Consider the following 18,983-nt stretch of genomic DNA (forward strand, 5'->3'; position numbering starts at 1 on the left):
AAGGGTACAGAAAAATGTCTGCAGCATTGAAGGTCCCAATGAGCACAGTGGCCTCCATCATCCGTAAATGGAAGAAGTGTGGAACCACCAGGACTCTTCCTAGAGCTGGCCACCTGGCCAAACTCAGTGATCGGGGGAGAAGGGCTTTAGTCAGGGAGATGACCAAGAACCTGATGGTCACTCTGACAGAGCTCCAGCATTTCTCTGTGGAGAGAGGAGAAACTTCCAGAAGAACAACCATCTCTGCAGCACTCCACCAATCAGGCCTGTATGGTAGAGTGGCCAGATGGAAGCCACTCCTCAGTAAAAGGCACATGACAGCCTGCCTGGAGTTTGCCAAAAGGCACCTGAAGGACTCTCAGACCATGAGAAACAAAGACTGAACTCTTTGGCCTAAATGGCAAGCGTCATGTCTGGAGGAAACCAGGCACCGCTCATCACCTGGCCAATACCATCCCTACAGTGAAGCATGATGGTGGCAGCATCATGCTGAGGGGATGTTTTTCAGCAGCAGGAACTGGGAGACTAGTCAGGATCGAGGGAAAGATGAATGCAGCAATGTACAGAGACATCCTTGATGAAAACCTGCTCCAGAGCGCTCTGGACCTCAGACTGGGGCGAAGGTTCATCTTCCAAAAGGACAACGACCCTAAGCACACAGCCAAGATAACAAAGGAGTGGCTCCAGGACAACTCTGTGAATGTCCTTGAGTGGCCCAGCCAGAGCCAAGACTTGAACCTGATTGAACATCTCTGGAGAGATCTGAATATGGCTGTGCACCGACGCTCCCCATCCAACCTGATGGAGCTTGAGAGGTCCTGCAAAGAAGAATGGGAGAAACTGCCCAAAAATTGGTGTGCCAAGCTTGTAGCATCATACTCAAAAAGACTTGAGGCTGTAATTGGTGCCAAAGGTGCTTCAACAAAGTATTGAGCAAAGGCTCTGAATACTTATGTACATGTGATTTTTTTTTCGGTTTTTATTTTTAATAAATTTGCAAAGATTTCAAACAAACTTCTTTCACGTTGTCATTATGGGGTATTGTTTGTAGAATTTTGAGGAAAATAATGAATTTAATCCATTTTGGAATAAGGATGTAACATAACAAAATGTGGAAAAAGTGAAGCGCTGTGAATACTTTCCGGATGCACTGTATGTAGCAAGTTTGGTGTCTGTAGAAGAAACTACAGAGGCACTACAGGCACTACAGAGCTCCCCAGCCATGCCCATGTGTAAATTTTTGCCCAGGCATAATGGCCAATAACTCTGATGTGTGTGCAAAATATCATGAAAATTCAAGAATGCCAAGTACCTCAAAAACATGTGAATATACATAAAAAGGAATGACATTTAATGCATTGCCATGGCAACAGTATTTAAGATATCAAGAATCCCTTCAGAATTTTGTCTGCACGGTCTTGACATTATTCCAAAAAAAATTTGAAGCAATTCAAGTAAATATAAGAGGGATATTTCAAAGTCTGTTAAAAGTGCCATACTTCCTACGCCAGTTGGTGGCACTACGACTGTGACCCACAATAGTCATATCAATATGATCAGCCCGCAAGGACAAACATTTGGCTCAATTTTGATGTAAATCACACCATGCACACAGAAGATATGAGACACTTTCTTTTTTCCCATTTTTTGACGTTACTTCATCATGTTGCCATGGCAAAATATTTTGATTTATCAAAAATCTGTTTGCAATTATGTTGCACACATTTGGTATCTGTAACATGACAACCCTAGGAGGAGTATTTCAAATTCCAGAGCATGCATTTTTCAAACAATCCACAATGGCCAACTTCCTGTTGGGCAGAGCTTATGACTGTCAGCACGAAAGTTGTCCGGCTTGATGAGATCTATATGTGTACAAAGATTGGCGATAGTAGCTCAAAAGGGATGTGTTACAGAGCCTCCCAAAAATGCCCATCTTCTAGGTGGTGCTACAGAGCCAACCCCCCCCCCCACACACACACACACAACTTTGCCAAGCCCTAATTGCCTACAACTCTGATGTGTGTGCAAACTTTCAAGAGTTTTCACGCATGTTATGTACCCCCAAAAGTACCGAAAACCTTGAAAAGAAAAATAACGAGGGGTCCCCGTCACAGGGGATGTAGGGCCCTCGCAAAATTTAGCCAGAGCAAACTGGCAAATATTTGAGATGTGTCTTGAGCAGGAGTCAGAGTGCTTGGAATGTCAACAAGAAATTAGAGATTCATCAAAAGAACTTGATGAGCATGTTGATATAATTCCTGATCTATCCATTCAAAATGAAAGAAGCAATCGATTTAAATCTAGTTTGAATGTATTGTGTATATCAGATGCTCTCAATCTACTTAGGTCTCTGAACTCCAAACAAAAATATATTTTCTATCAAGTAAGACTGGTGCTTAGAGAAATGTAGAGGCAAAAAGCCAGAGCCTTTCCATGTATTTGTTACTGGAGGTGCAGGAACAGGAAAGTCACATTTAATCAGTGCTATTCATTATGAAGCATCCAGATTATTATCCCAAATTGCAACTGCACCAGACAAAGTTTCTGTTCTATTGACAGTACGTACTGGAATTACTGCTTTCAACTTGGGTGCCAAGACCATCCATAGTACATTTTCAATCGGGACAGATGTAAAATTGCCTTACACACCTTTAGGAGAAGAAATATAAATACAATGCATGTGGTATTTAGTGACTTGCATATACTGATTATAGATTAAATTTCTATGGTAATCCACAGCCTAAAAGACTATGTCCACGGTAGGTAAATAAAGCAGACAGGTGACTACTCTCCATTTGGTAAAGTTAGTATAATTGCTGTTGGAGATTTTCTCCAATTGCCACCTGTGAGAGGAAAACCATTGTATTTGCAAAATGCTCCATTGGATTTGTGGAACAGCACATTTGCGCTGTCAGAATTAACAATCATTGTTAGACAAAAAGACTCAGCTTCTGCAGAAATATGATTAGATTGCATACACGTAGCAAGAGTTCCCCACTATCACTTAATGACTTAAATATGCTCAAAAGTAGGGAAACTGGGCAAACCTCTTTCGATTTACACATTTTCCCAACAAATACGCAAGTGGAAGAGCATAACATCAAACAGAAAATTGCATATTGCCCAGACCACATTTATGTAGAGGCTCAGAATTTTGAGAAAAATCAACAAACTGGACAAATGCAACTTAAAAAGGGACACTTTTCCAAAGTATTTAATTCCTGTTTACCAGAAACATTTCTATTAGGTAAAGGTGCACGAGTCATGTTAATTAAGAACACTGACATCGCTGATGGGCTAAATGGTGTCAGTGGTACTGTAACAGACATGGCCCTTAATACAAAAAACCCAATTGTGAATGTAGTATTTGTTCAGTTTGATGATGATAAAATTGGGACTACCACTAGAAAGCATATACCACCACACAGAAACATCATGAATTCCACTCCAATTACTTTAGAGGAAGAGTGAATTAACAGCAAGTGTGGGTTGCGTAAGCAGTTCCCATTAAAGTTGGCATGTGCTTGCACTGTACACAAAGTGCAAAGATTAACTGTCAATGAAGCAGTCATATCACTGAAAAAGATTTTTGCAGCTGGACAGGAATATGTTGCTTTAAGTCGAGTCAAGACTTTAAGTGGGTTGATCATTCAAGATTTCGTTGATAAAGCAATTTATTGCAAAAACAAAATCCAAGAATGTATCAACACAATGCCACAGTTTGAACTTTATAATATTTCACCACATAACACCAACAAATCTTTTTAAATTTTCCTAATGAATGTTCAGGGTTTACACTGCCATTTGCTAGATTTAACATTGCCTCAATCTACTCATATAACTATAGCTGTATAGCTGTAACAGAGACATTTCACAAATAATTTCACGGTGTAACGATGCTGCTGGTACTGGCAATGACGAAGATGATGACGATGAATTGAAGAACCCAAGTGCAATTTTATTTACAAAAGTGAAATCCAAAAAACCCTAACTATAAACATGAAACATAAACATGAACATGAACTTGAATAGACTTGACAAAAACTTGACTTGACATAAACCTGACTTGACATGGAACCAACATTACCAAATATAATACCTGACAACCAAAAATGGAAAACATGAGGGCTTAAATACTTGGACATGGGAGAACATAAACCAATGAACAAACAGAACTCCAAACAAGATAATCAAACAATAAACCAATGAAAACAAGACACATGAACATGGAGGGAAAACAGGACATTACATGACTAGGGAACACGTGACATGAAACAGGAACTAAACTTTTCAAAAAAAAAAGACATGAAATACATGAACACACACATTAAACGTTACATATCCCCTCCACTAGGGGTTGCTCCCGACGCCCAAAACATGAACACACACATTAAACATGACATAGTTCCAAAGTTCTGTAGGGAGCTGGGGGGGGGGGGGGGATGGGGGGACATTGAGTGTGGGGCATGGGACCAGGGAAGAGTCAATGGAAGGTGGGGCCCTGAGAAGCTCGAGGGGCGAAGCCGTGGAAGGTGGGGCTGTGAGAGACTTGAGGGGCGGAGCCATGGAAAGTGGAGCCGTGAGAGACTTGAAGGGTGACACCATGGAACTTGGTATCCAGAGAGTAGCCGAAGACTCGAAGGGCCAGGGTGGAGCCGATGGCAGGGAGGACCAAGGTGGCGCTGGAGGCTCGGAGGAGCAAGGCGGAGCTGGGGGATCAGAAGACTGAGGCAGAACCGGTGGGTCTGAGGTGCACCCAGACGATCGGAGAGCCAAGGCGGAGCCAGGTGACTGACAGACCAAGGAGGATCCGGAGGGACGAGGGACCCCGGCATAGCCAACAGGCTGAAGGACCGCAGTGGAGCCGAGGGAACACAGAGCTGACACAATGTCAAGGGACCGACAGGCTAAGGCAGAGTCCAGGGCTCGGAGGGTCCAGGCGGGGTCGGAGGGTTGAAAGTTCCCCTTGCCTGCTCAGGAGAACTAAGGGTGGGTACAAGGGCGGAAACCATCTCAAGGTCCAACTGCTCAGATGTGGCCATGACATGGCGTAGAACAGACTCTGGCGTGGCTGTGACATGGCATGGAGCAGGCTCAGGCATGGCTGTGACATGGCATGGAGCAGGCTCAGGCATGGCTGTGACATGGCATGGAGCAGGCTGAGGAGTTGCTGTGACATGGCATGGAGCAGGCCGAGGATCCGGGACAAAAGATGGCACTAGCTCAGTGTCCATGATGAGGAAATCTGGCTTGGCAGCCATGACGTGAAACTCTGGCTCGGCGGCCATGACGTGGGACGCTGGCTCAGCGGCCATGATGTGGGACGCTGGCTCGTCGACCATGACGTGGGACGCTGGCTCGTCGACCATGACGTGGGACGCTGGCTCGTCGACCAGGTCGTGGGACTCCGGCTCGGCATCCGCCTCCCCCACAGTGAACGTAGAACCAGTGATCTGCAGGGCAAGGTCAATATACTGAGCAAAGCTGAGGGAACTGCGACTGCCAGGCATCGAAGTGGAGATTTACTCACTCAATCCAAAACGGAAAATGTCTTTGAGGGCAACCTTATTAAAGTCTACCCAGCAGGCCAGATCGCAGAAGTCCTCTACATAATGCTCCAGGGGACGATTCCCTTGACGTAGGCGGATGAGTTGAATTGCTGGGTTCATTGTTCGGTCAGGTATTTCTGTAACGATGCTGCTGCTACTGGCAATGACGAAGATGATGACGATGAATTGAAGAACCCAAGTGCAATTTTATTTACAAAAGTGAAATCCAAAAACCCTAACTATAAACATGAAACATAAACATGAACATGAACTTGACTTGACATAAACCTGACTTGACATGGAACCAACATTATCAAACATAATTAAGACAACCAACAACGGAAAACATGATGGCTTAAATATTTGGACATGGGAGACCATAAACAGAACTCTAAACAAGATAATCAAACAATAAACCAATGAAAACAAGACACATGAACATGGAGGGGAAACAGGACATCACATGACTAGGGAACACATGACATGAAACAGGAACTAAACTTTTCAAAATAAAAGACATGAAATACATGAACACACACATTAAATGTTATACACAACTCCCAAAAGGTCAGTGTACTTTCTTTTTTACTTTTTAAACCCAAAAATGAAAAACGAAAAATGCAGTTTCTTCTTTATTGATTTTAACACTGATGAATAGAATAAACAGATACAAACTAATTTTCTGTTGATTATTTCATTTTCTATTTAAAATGGAATAAAGAGAAAGGGGGAAATGGCTAAATTTTCATTTTCTTTCATTATTTACATTTTTTTAATTTACGGCTTGAATATTTGATATGCACGTGAGCGACACTGAAATGCGCCTTTCTTCTGATTGGTCAACTTGCCCCATCGTCTGTAACCTACTGCCTTAATCCCATAAACTAGAATTAGAGTTGGGATCGCAAATTTGTCTCAATTTTCATTAAATATTGTCCAGAACTACCACTAACTGTAAACTATGCATGCTATATGTATTAGAATATTGCTGCTGGGCAATGGTACACATGGTGTTGTTGCGAGGTGTTGCCTCTAATGGACGACGCGTGAGAGATCGCAAGAGATTTATATATTATTATAAAAATAATATATAATAGACAAAGTCCCAGTCAGCATGCCAAGTGACGTGGCTTGCGATCTCTCATGCATCGTCCATTAGAGGCAACACCTCGCAACAACACCATGATGTGCCCAGCAGTAATATTCTAATACATATGGCATGCATAATTTACAGTTCGTGGTGGTTCGGGACAATATTTAATGAAAATTGAGACAAATTTGCAGAGCGATCCCAACTCTAATTCTAGCTGATGGGATTAAGACAGTAGGGTACAGACGATGGGGCAAGTTGACCAATCAGATGAAAGGCGTGTTTCAGTGTCGCTCACATGTGCATATCAAATATTCAAGCCGTAAACTAATTTTTAAACACTGAAGGAATTTTTTTTAATGCCTTTTCCCCAATCTCTTTATTCCTTTTTAAATAGAAAATGAAATGGTCAACAGGAAATGATTTGTATCTTTTTATTTTATTAATCAGTATTAAAACCAATAAAGAAATACACACATTTTTAGTTTTTCATTTTTGGGTTAAAAAAGAAAAAGGAATGGATGCAAAAGTACACGGACCCCAAAATTAATGTGTTATGATGTTTCTTTTAACAGCACAAATCACAAATTTATTTATTAGGCATGTTACGCCAGCAGAGAAGGCTTTGCTGGCCCTGAGAAATCGCCATTGGCCATATACAAATACAATTAGAGTTCATATGTTTGAGCATTTATGTACACATTTAAATTCCACAAGTATTTAAAAAACATGTTACATATATAAAAATTGTCATTTTTGTCATATTCTGTATATTGCATATATCTACTTTATATAATTTACATTTTTATATCAGTAAAAACATTTATGAACACTTTCAGCATACAAGTGTTCAGCATATATTGCCATTTTCAGATTCGTAGCCTACTGTATTAATCGCACGTCAAATTCTAATCACATTTTATTACACAACTAATGGGGATTTTAAAGGAATGTTAGGGATTCTTTGTATAAATGCGGGTTTTGTGTCTCATTCTCAGCACGCAGTGTGAAGATTAAACACAAGTGTGATCAAACTTTTCTACAGTTCTAGTCTTACACTGAGGGGCGTTCACATTGAGCACATTTATGTGTCCGTCCGCGCTGTTTTATAAATGATTTCAATGTAAACTAGATAGATGTCTTTGACGGCTTGTTCATGTTTTAGAGGCCATGTCAAGTTTAAAAGAGCTTAAACTGTTAAAAGTCTCAAGTTGAGACACATACGTTTTGCTCTTTTGTGCCTCTGCGTGTAATTTTAGCGTAAAAACAAACATATTCAATCATGTGAACGGCACATAACATGATTTCAAACATTGCGCTGAAATTTCAAAGAAGTATTTTGAATATTAGCTAATATATAGGACCATGCCATTACACAAACACCGTCAACACAAGTCGCGTCAGCTTCTAGCAGAATTAAAACTAATAAACGAATTCAGAGCTGAATAGCCTACTACACAACTGAATAAAACAGGCTGCATGACATTGATAAATGATTACTGCCAGAGTAACATTCGCATACAGCTGTGAGGGATGTCAGAATTTCACAAATAAAACAAAGAACAAACGTATTCCTCTCACTTGGTTTTGCTTGCGTGTCCCCTCCATGTGCGAATGATGAGCTCTATTGGGATTTTACTAAAGTTCGTCACTGAAAAGGTCTCAGTGCTCAAAGACTTGGCACTAAACAGCACACGCAGCCTCACGAATGGACGCGGATTTGCTGCATCACACTTTTCTTTGAGCATAATATTGCACTATTGAGGGCTAAGTATTTTATTTATTTATTTTTTCGAAGAGGAGAGAGAGAGACCGCACTTGCATGCAAGGTTGCCAGATTGCATAAATTAACTATGACAAAAGACGAAATATTTCCTATTTGTGCAAGTATAAATCTCTGCTTGGGGTGTTTTGCACTATTATCTGGCGACTCTGTGCATATTACAAGCTTGTGGATGCGCGATAGGTCCCAAAACCAGATAAATGAAAGATCTAATAAATTTTTTTTCAAGATAATTCGACCCGCGGGCAGTAGTTTGCCCTGGTCTGCAATTGAGGGTGCTGTGAGTAAGTAAAGCTTTATTTAGCACCCTCAAGCACCCCTGTAGAACCAGGCCTGAAATGAGAGTGAGTCACTGAGTGTTTGGGAATCATTCAACAATGGAGCTTGGCTGACCTCTATTGGACATTTCTTGTAATTGCCACTCAGAGCTGAGCAGAGACAAATGGCAGTATTTTCTAGTATTTTTACATTTCATTTGATATTTGTATTATATTTTATTTATATAAAGATAAGAAATATGTTTAAAAATAAACTTGAAATTTAAAGCATGGCAAATACCTCAAAATATGTGAATATACACAAAAATGAATGATGACATTTCATGCATTGCCATGGCAACAGTATTTAAGATATCAAGAATCCCTTCAGAATTTTAAATCTGCACTGTCTTGACATTATTCTAAATGTTTTTGAACAATTCAGGTAAAAAATAAGAAGGATATTTCAAAGTCTGTTAAAAGTGACACACTTCCTTCCGCCAGTTGGTGGCGCAACGACCGTGACCCACAATAGCCACATCAATGTGATCAGCCTGCAAGAACAAACATTTGGCTCAATTTTAATGTTTTTAATTTTCTGCATGCAGAAGATATGAGATATTTCCATATTCCAATTTTTTTATGTTAATTTATCACGTCACCATGGCAACACCGTTCGATATATCAAAAATCCTTTCACAATTTAGCATCATCAATGTCTTGGCATGATGTCGCCCACATTTAGTACCTGTAACATAAAATCCCTGGGAGGAGTACATCAAATTCCTGAGCATGCATTTTTCAAACAATCCAAAATGGCCAACTTCCTTTTGGGCAGAGCTTATGACTGTCAGCACGAAAGTTGTCCGGCATGATGGAATCTATATGTGTACAAAATTTGGTGACTGTAGCTCAAAAGGGATGTGCTACAGCGCCCCTCGAACAGGCCCATGTTTTAGGTGGTGCCGCAGAGCCCCTCCCTGCAATTTTGGTAAATGTAAGAGAACTTTTTCAAAGTCTGTTGTAAGTGCCACACTTCCTGCTGCCAGTTGGTGGTGCTATGACCGTGACCCACAATAGCCACATCCATGTGATTAGCCCCCAAGAAAAAAAATACAACTCAATTTTAATCTAAATCACACAATGCACAATCTATTTTTAATTGTAATTTTTAAAAAATTGCTAACTGATTAATTTGACATTTTTGCTATAATTTAATATCATTCTTTATTGAAAAATAAAATATGTAGATCTAAAGATTATATTGTAATGAAGTTATTTACCATTTTTATTTATCCATAAACCAGCTTTAAGTGAAATTAACAAATGTAATTCATGGCACTAGGTGTTAAGGCAGTCTAAGTAGCTTTTAATATGAGCACAGAAGTCATTTAGGTTTGTAATTTCGTTGCAATTCTGTTGTTGCATTTTTTCCTCCGTGCAATGTTAAAATAAATGAAGTACATTAACTTTGAATCTGCATGCGTTATTCATATGCACAACTGTTTAAATAGCCTCTAAATTAATGTAGGGCAAATGAGGACATAATTAGTTTAGAATACTACATGTTTGCCCATAGAATAATTATTCAAAGCATAAATTACCAACTGGTTACCAACAAACAACTATTTGTCACAGTTCCAGCATTTGTGCTGGCTCATACTGTTGTTTGTTTTTCTCTCTCCCTCGTGTCTCACAGGTGGAGCTGGCCACTGATCAGCGTTTCCATCGGAACAGCGATCAATCTCGGGGAGATGCTGATCACAGCAATGATTTACTCACCTGTTACCATCTGCTTCACTCTGATTGCACTCCCTACTTATTCCTTGTGTGTCACTTCGTGATTTGCCTGTTTATGGTTAACTGTCATGTTAACTGTGCTCTCTCGTGTAGTTGGAGCATGCTCGTGTGTCTGTTGGTTGCGCCTCTGTAGAGGTGCGGTTACCTTCCTGCTTGCCGTCACCCTCGCCAGTTCTGTGCGCAGTTCATGTGGAGGAGGATTCCTCGGTGTCTGCCCGCATCTCAGGGACTATATCGTCTGAGCTTTGCTTCACAACACACCAACTTCAACGGATTCTCTTCAGATTGTTCCTGACTTCCACAAAGCACACTTATCATACGAACACACCCTTCACTAGCCCATTGCGGCTCGCTGGATTTCAGCCTTCTGCAGCTGACACCAGGTGCGCCTTATCTTGACATAGAGAACTTTGTTAATAAAACCATTAAACCATCATCTCTGCTTTTGTGTCCTTTGTCCCCTCTGTGACACTACTGAACCACTACTTTGCCACAACGTCGTCATGAAAGACTGGCACTGCTCCAAAGTTACGTTGTGGCAACGAATACAGAAATTTTACTTTTCCGGTTGTCACAACGTAATCAGTTACATTGCCACAACTAAAGTTTGGTCATCAAATTACGGTGTAGTTAGGAAGTGGCCATGTAATTTGGCTAGCTGGGATTACAAAATGGCTGAATTTGCTGCTGCTTTTCTCAAATTTTGCAATGCAATTTGCTACATTTTTTGGGGTTGTTTTGCAAAGAAAACTCTCAAATCATCATTATATACCTCTGTAATTGTGCTAATTAAATTTGAAATGCAATTACATGTAAATATTTTAGTGCATAATAACTAAATATGTAGTTAGCAACCAAAAAAAAAAAAAAAAAAATGCACACAAAAATAGCATACATTTAAGTGAAAGCTGTGGGCATTGAAAGATCCTTAATTATTTTTGTATTATAATTTTCTGCCTCAGAGAATGCAATAAAACGTATCTAAGTTTAAAAAAGACGTACAATAAATCTAAGTTAAAAACACAAATGAGGATTAAATTAGGCCTGTTGCCATTATTACATTATCTTTAGGGTTATGGGGTTATTAGGCATGTTATGCCAGCAGAAAAGGCTTTGCTGGCCCTGAAAAATCGCCACTGTGAACAAATACAATTAGAGTTCATATATTTGAGCATTATGTACACATTTAAATTCCACAAGTGTTTAAAAAAACATGATACATATATGAAAATTGTCATTTTTGTAATATTGTCATATTCTGTATATTGCATAAATCCAGTGGCGATTTTAGGGGGTGGCCTGTGGTGGCCTGGGCCACCCCTGAAATCTCATTGGCCACTCTGTGGCCACCCCAGAACTGATTGGTAGTTCATCATGTTCATCAACACAAGAACGAAGAACCAATAGAAACACCTGTCAATCAAAGATGACATCTCAGGTCATTTGTTGATTTAGAGCCACACTGACCCAGGGTCAGTTTTATATTTCTGACAATTATAGTAGTGGTGAGACTGAAGCTGTGTGAGCTGATCTTTGATCAGTGATGGGAGGGGCAGGCCGCGGGTGGCCAGGCAGGTGCCGCAGGTCATGGGCAGCGGGCGCCAGGTTTGGAGTATAATGGTCGGTCAGAAGCATGAAGCTGACATGAGCTAGCGTCTACCTCCAACTTCCAATGAGTTGACAACGTCGATTTGTGGTCAAAAAGAAAGCTGTTATTTGAGAGGTATGTTCATCTAATCTAACGTATAATTTATCCCGAATTTCCATGTGAATGTGACATTTTTTTTCATTGTTACAGTAGCTAGGTTAAAGAGTAAGCTAGACCCTACACCACATTCAGCATGTTATCTTTATATTGACATGAAATATGAATTGCCATGTTTTCTGATTTAATGATGGAGGTGTGTAAAGAGTTTTACAGATGTACATGTTCAATAGCTAAAGTTATATATATATGGCTAACCTGTGTGTGAAATGGAAGGGTTTGTGCTGTGACTGTACTTTAAATCTTTACATGAGTTATTTATGAGCTCTTTATATGTATTATTGGTCAGTCAGACCAATAAAATCTTCAAAGTTTTTATACCTTATATGACATTTTAAATATGCAAAGGCAGGGCAAATTGCACTTAAATGCCGCAAATGATTTGACTAATTATTTTATTTGGTAATATTCAAAGTAATTGAAGCTATCAGAACATGTGGAAAATAAACCTGAGTAGACACTGTAAATAGAGTTTTGTTTTTTACTGTATTCAGAGCTCAGTCTGCAATTTTGGGGTTTCCAGACAGACAACTATAAGCCCTCTTAGCCAATTTCACACACTGATTTGTACCCAATTTAACAATATTTCTGCTGGACAGTGCAGTTATAGCTAATAAATGAATGAATAATTGATTGAATGATTGATTGAATTGCGCCTCAATCAGTTATCACCTGTACTTGTATCTTTTTATGATTATACACTATTCCTGATGTTATACGCAGATTAATTCTCTACAGTGAGAATAGCTCTTAAAAATGTGTAACTGACTTTTCCTAAACAATTACTGATTTAAAAATGGATGTTATGTTAAAATAGCCAGAGATTCCCAGAAACTGTAATAGGTTGAAATAGAACAGGAATAGAAAACTGTCAAATGTCAAAACAACAGTCTGATATTGAATACAAACAATTCAGTGAATGCTAACATGAGTTTAAGAATTCATTTATTCTACATGTGTAGATGTTGAAGCAAAGCAATGCGATATTTACACATTTTGATCATGTGCCATTCATAAAGTTTCTCCCGGTATCACCACCCCACACTAGGTCTGTGCCCCATCTTGGCCACCCCAGTAAAAATGTCCTGGATATGCCACTGCATAAATCTACTGTATATAATTGACATCAGTAAAAACATTCATGAACACTTACTTTCAGCATAAAAGTGTTCAGCATATATTGCCATTTTCAGATTCATAGCCTAGGGGAGCGCGGGGCACAAACTAACACAGGGTTAGTTATCACACACGTGGTTTAAACGTTTCCACACACGCTGGTGAGACGAAACTTGTTTACTTGTTACCATATCAACACTGTGCAGATAAAAAAATTGCGGAAAAAATTCAAAAAACGTTGGAAAATATCGCCAAAAGTTCATTTTAAGGTAGCAAAAGTAACAATTCCCATGAGTCAATTTTCACCTCTGTTTTTACTGTTTATTTAAAATGAGGCAAACTTGGTATTTTAATCTCCAATCTTTTGCTAGCAGCTTACATAGTATTTTAATTCTCAGATAGCCAGCAGAAGTGACCAGCCAGGTTTAAATCCCAGTTGCGCTGACGGGGCACGTTGTAACACTGCGTTACAATGTGCCCCAATTCCAAAAAACTATATGCAATTCCATGCAGTCAGATATGTAATTTACATAATTCCCCTTATTGTATGTGTGTGTGTTTTGTCATCAATTCATGCATTATTTCGGTCAATGCTGTGGCTTTGTTGTGTATTTATTGTCAAGTGTCAAAATTATTGTAAAAGTTAATAAATGGCTTTTATTTACATGAAAATTTAGTTTATCTTCTAGGCTTTTTAATTAGATCAGATACAGTTGTTAGAGGGGGGTTTTAAACTGTTATGTGGTCTTGTTACAACGTGCCCTTCCATTTCACTTTTTTTGCGAGGTAGATTGCGATAAAAGTACACGCTGTATTCATGAAACAAGACCACATATGTGTAATAGACACGTGTGAAATTAATGAGAACAAAGAAAAATACATCGAAACCCACGTATTTACACAAACGTAAGAAAAACAGTGTTAGTTTGTGCCCCGCTCTCTCCTAATGTATTAATAACACTTCGAATTCTAATCACATTTTATTACACAACTAATGGGGATTTTAAGTGAATGTTAGAGATTCTTTGTATAAATGCGGGTTTTTGTGTCTCATTTTCGGCACGCAGGGTGAAGATTAAACAAGAGCTGTGATGTATGTGTGCTGTCTGCGGTGCCGCGAATGTTTAGAAGGATACGCCGTTAATATGTAGATTATAAAAACAGCTGCTGTACATTTGGAAATGTTGCGACTGCTTCAGACTTTAAGCATTTGTTTTGCCGCTGTCAAACATAAAGGAAAGGGATTCCCATAATAACATAATACATTTGAAAACTTCATCTATGTGTGCTATTGTCGGTCATGAGATATTGTACGCCAGTGGATAAGTACATAAATCAGCGCTGATAAAAAGAGTCCGACTGAATTGGATACATTTTTATTTTGTGCTATTCGTTTGTAGATGAATTATGAGTGGAAAGAGGTCAATCAGAATGAAAGGATGAAAAAAATATTTATTTATTTGGCATGTTATGCAGCAGAGAAGGCTTTGCTGGCCCTGAGAAATCGCCACTGACCATATACGAACAAATACAATCAGAGTTCATATAGTTTAGCATTTATGTACATATTTAAATTCCACAAGTGTTTTAAAAAAAACATGATACATATGAAAATTGTCATTTGTCATATTCTGTATATTGCATATATCTACTGTATATAATTGAAATTTTTATATCAGTAAAAACATTTATGAACACTTTCAGCATACAAGTGTTCAGCATATATTGCCATTTTCAGATTCGTAGCCTACTGTATTAATAGCACTTCAAATTCTAATCACATTTTATTACACATCTAATAGGGATTTTAAGTGAATGTTAGGGATTCTTTGTATAAATGCGGGTTTTGCGTCTCATTCTCAGCACGCAGGGTGAAGATTAAATGCGAGCTGTGATGTATGTGTGCTGCCTGCGGTCCCTGAAAATTTAGAAGGATTTTGACAGTGAATGCAAAACATGGAAGAGATGCTACACTGTTACTATGGAGATGATACAAACATCATAACATATTCCTTTCTTGTAAACGACGGGTGGGTCAAAAATGACCCGCTTGCGTAGTTATTTACGTTTAATTTATGTTTAATGCACCTTTAACTCTAATGAGATCACACCGACCAGCAGAGCGCGCTATTCATACGGTAATGTGCTGAGGCGATCAATGCAAATGGTAAACGCCCCCAACAGTGCCTTAAAAAACATCAAGTTCATCATCAGATTCATTCACTTTCCTGAGCATTTGGAAGATGGCACGCTACACAGGCGAGGAAGCTCTACAGATGGTCCTGAATAGTGACAAAGAGTTCACATTTTCCTCAGAAGAAGAGCAGGACTCCGACGATGAATGTTTACATTTTGAAGAGCGTCTTGATCCAGCCAAGGATACAATTCCGGATGAGTAAGTAATTTAGTTTTACTTACATTTTATATAAACATGTACATATTTTACTAGCTGGACTATTTCCAGACTTGCCAGCCAGGATTCAGAGTATTGAAATTTGAATTATGTCCTAATAGGCAAGTTTTAGTTACATTTAAATGTTGTTTCGGCTAAAGCAGGTATTTAAATTGTATGCTGTATGATATCAATATGATATGTAACATGATATAAAAATAATATGAATGTTTAGATTATATTTTAACTAGTGTTTATGCTGCCTCATTATCAACAACGAAGCTTGTGCTCGCAAATATCTGTTCGGGTGTAAATGTGTAAAATGAGCTGTAAATATGCCCATATTAGAAAATCAGCATATTAGAATTATTTCTGAAGGATCATGTGACACTGAAGACTGCAATAATGATGCTGAAAATTCAGCTTTGATCACAGGAATAAATTGCATTTGACAATATATTCAAATAGAAAAGTTATTTTAAATTGTAAAAATATTTCACAATATCACTGTTTTTGCTGTATTTTGGATCAAATAAATGCAGCCTTGGTGAGCAGAAGAGTCTTCTTTTAAAAACATTTAAAACATTCTTACTGATCTAAAACTTTTAAATGGTAGTGTAGGTCTAAAGTAAAGTCTTTATGTAAAGAAAAATGTATAGTCAGATTACTTCTTTTAACTTAAACTTGATTTTGTGAATAAGCTACAAACATTCATTCTCTCTCAGGGGAGGGGTCTTTGTCTTCTCAGCTGTGAAAAACATCAATATTCATGATCATCCACGCCTCCTCGCATATGGCCTTTCTAACGCTAAAAGTGTTGTACAAAAGTTAAATGACTATACATATATATATATATATATATATATATATATATATATATTTTTTTTTGTATGAATGAGTGATCAGGATAGTTTTCACATCATTTTATAGCAAAAACTCTAGGCTACAAGATCCAGTTCTCAAAAGTCTTGTGAACAAATGTTTAGTATGTGTTATATGGCCTTATTTCATTGACTTAAAATTTGTGTTTTTTCAAAAACCGCGCATAAACGTTATTTTCTCAAAAATACAAACATGTACATATATGTTGCTCACATATTATTGTAGCCCCGTTTGTGCTGAATACAGTGTTATCAGACTTTAGCCATTAATATGTTTTTAAGCAACTGAAAAAAGCACAAATGCATTTTTCAAACAAACCAAAATGGCCGACTTCCTGTTGGGTGGAGCTAATACAAGCCAATGGGAAATATGTCTGTCATGGTGCGAACAATGTCCTCAACAAAACTTGTGAATATCAGACAAACTCTGTGGCAACCACAGCGATAAACTCATTCAAAATGTTAGGGGGCGCTCTGGAGTCCATTGGCCACACCCAAGACAAATGACAAAAGAATTGTAAAATCTTGCCAAACTTTGACGGGTGTGCCAAGTTTCAGGGGTTTTGAAAAATGAAATATGCATTTACGAACTAGGGGGAACTGTGGAACCGATGAGGCATGTCTATGCTGAACTGCAATATAAAATAAAAAGATGTCCTAAGACAAATGTATTTGTAAACTTTCATAAGTTTTCAGCCATCGTAAGCCCCTCAAAACACAGCGGGAAAATGTGAAAATCCCACATTCCATCCAACATGGCTGACTTGCTGTTGGGCGGAGTCAAATACAACCAAGTGAACTTTGTCTAACATGATGAGAGCAGTAACCATACCAAATCTTGTGCACATCTGAGCAACTTCATCCCAACCATTGCCTGCGTTTGGAGGCGCTGTAGAGCTCCTTGACCACACTCAAGCCTAAACATTACATAACTTTTTGATTTTATGCAAATCTGATGTGTGTGCCAAGTTTCTTGAGTTTTCAAGCATGATGAATGCCTAAGAAACAGGTGAATGCGTTACAAATAATAATAATAATTGTGAAAAATAATTCCAAAAACAATAGGGCTTTAGCACCTCGGTGCAGGCCTCTCAGCCTGCACCTTCGGTGCTCGGGCCCCAATAATCCTCAGAAGAACAATAAGGCCTCCACACTTTCAGTGCTTGGGCCCTAATTAAATACATTACCAAACAAATCTGTGAACATCCTCTTGACATCCTACTTGACATGGCAACATTTGTATGTACTGTATGAGGTATGTAGAACTTTAAGTGCACCAGGCAGCGAAACATTCCAAAGGACACACAAAGCAATAAGTGAACCTTCTGGAAGAATGACCTTATGGCCTTTCCAGGCCATAAAACTATGCATCTATACATTTGGTGCCAAAAGTCTCTCTTAGCTGCATCCTGTGGCCCTTCACTAAACAAAAGATCTGTGAGAAAGATTGCACTCCCCTCTGGGAGTACCTTGTTTGAGGGAGTGAAGCTCCTTTCAGGTTGTTGATTTGAGATAATTAATGGTTGTGCCAAATGGCTGGTCAGGAGATTAGCCGTTCTGCTAAACAGCAAAACAGCCTGATTTAAAACAAAAGGGCCATTGGTCAAGGAGGCCCTGCACCCAACAGGACAGTGACACAGGGCAGACTCCGTATGACCTTCTGTACTTTTCCACACAGCACTGAAATTTTGACTCTCTATGCATGTGTGACCAAATTCTAGGAACAAAGGAGGAGAGGTCCACCTCCTTCTCGAAGTACACTCAAGAGAGTGAGATCTGAAGCTGTGTAATTCCAAGACTGGGTTTACTAACATTTTACCCTCTTAAACACATGGAACTATCATTGTTATTGTCTTTCTCATATGTATATCTACCTTAGATATTGTCAGACTACCTCATGTAATGTTATCCTTGCTTTAACCATTTAATTTATTCTTGTTACTCTTTTAATCGCTTATCATGAATGTTATTACCATTGCAATTATTATTATTACCCTCGTGTTTGGTATCTATGAAGTCCATAGTTAATTTCCAGAAAGTTGTTGTTGTGTAAACTCATATAACTTGCATTGTATTGTTGCTATCAAAATTTAGGACTGAAATACCTGTAGTCAGAGCAGGAAACTAAGAAAAAGCATGTAACAAGAGAATGATATGCTAATTAACTTGAGGCAGGAAAAGCTGTTTATGCCCCATGGTTAAGTTAATTTCTGACTGGTCAGAAGTCTTCTGGGTTGTGCCCAGTCAGAAAGCTTAAAACCTCATTACACTGAACAAACCATTGAGTTGAGTCGAGTCGATTCTGAAAACAGATCCCATGCCTACTAAGAATCTACGCTGAACACTG

This window comes from Myxocyprinus asiaticus, chromosome 1 (genome assembly GCF_019703515.2).
Source record: "Myxocyprinus asiaticus isolate MX2 ecotype Aquarium Trade chromosome 1, UBuf_Myxa_2, whole genome shotgun sequence".
NCBI lineage: Eukaryota > Metazoa > Chordata > Actinopteri > Cypriniformes > Catostomidae > Myxocyprinus > Myxocyprinus asiaticus.